The sequence below is a fragment of the Tupaia chinensis genome, unplaced genomic scaffold, assembly GCF_000334495.1.
Source record: "Tupaia chinensis unplaced genomic scaffold, TupChi_1.0 Scaffold143789_1, whole genome shotgun sequence".
NCBI lineage: Eukaryota > Metazoa > Chordata > Mammalia > Scandentia > Tupaiidae > Tupaia > Tupaia belangeri.
Window position 1 is genome coordinate 186,030 of NW_006203638.1, and position 824 is coordinate 186,853.

Consider the following 824-nt stretch of genomic DNA (forward strand, 5'->3'; position numbering starts at 1 on the left):
CGGTCTCAAGCCTGGGACCCTCTCCCCCCCCACACCTCTAGCGCCCCTCAAACAAAGAAGCCAAGTCAGCTGTCCCAAGACCAAAGCACTTGGGAAGCTTGGAGGTGCGCAAGGGCGAAGCCAGCTGCTGTGGGCAGGTGTGGACACCTCAATCCTTGCGGCGAGTTTGGAGCCGCCCGCGTAGGAAGAGGGCAGAAGTGGGCTCGCGTCTATGCGGGTCCCCGAAATGAGTAAGAGCTGCAAACCGAGCAGAAGTCCGGAGGCGCGGGGCAGGAACACAGAATCAGCGGGGCTGCCTAGGTTCTCAAACACCGCCTTTGGATGGATTTTCCCAGGAGATTATTTTGGGCCCTGGGAAAGAGGGCTCCGCTGGGCACGGGGGTGTGGGCGCGCGCCTGGCCCTGTGAGCAGGGTCCCCCCGGCCTTGTGAGAGAGCGCAGAAGGCGCCTGGCCCCTGGGGAGTCAGAGAAGGATTGTTTCATTTCAAAGTGAAAATCTGCAGGCTTTGGGAAACGATATTCAAAAAAGTATATAATCTCCATATGCCGCTCAATGGAGGATCCTCGTAATTTACAGCGGCAGATAAGGCTAGAGGGGGTAAGATAAAATCTGAAGCCTCCCCTCCCCCTCGCCGCCTCCCCGGAATTGCACCTTGGGCAGCGGAGCAGAATCCGGAATGTGAACTTCTCCCGACATGTGTTTCCCGCAGATAAGTAAACAATCTGGACGTGAAATGGAAATGGTAATTAATGCAGTAATGCTGTTACACCTCGAGTGTGCAAATCCCATTGACTCGCCGCGCCACGGGGGGTGCCGGGCGGCCC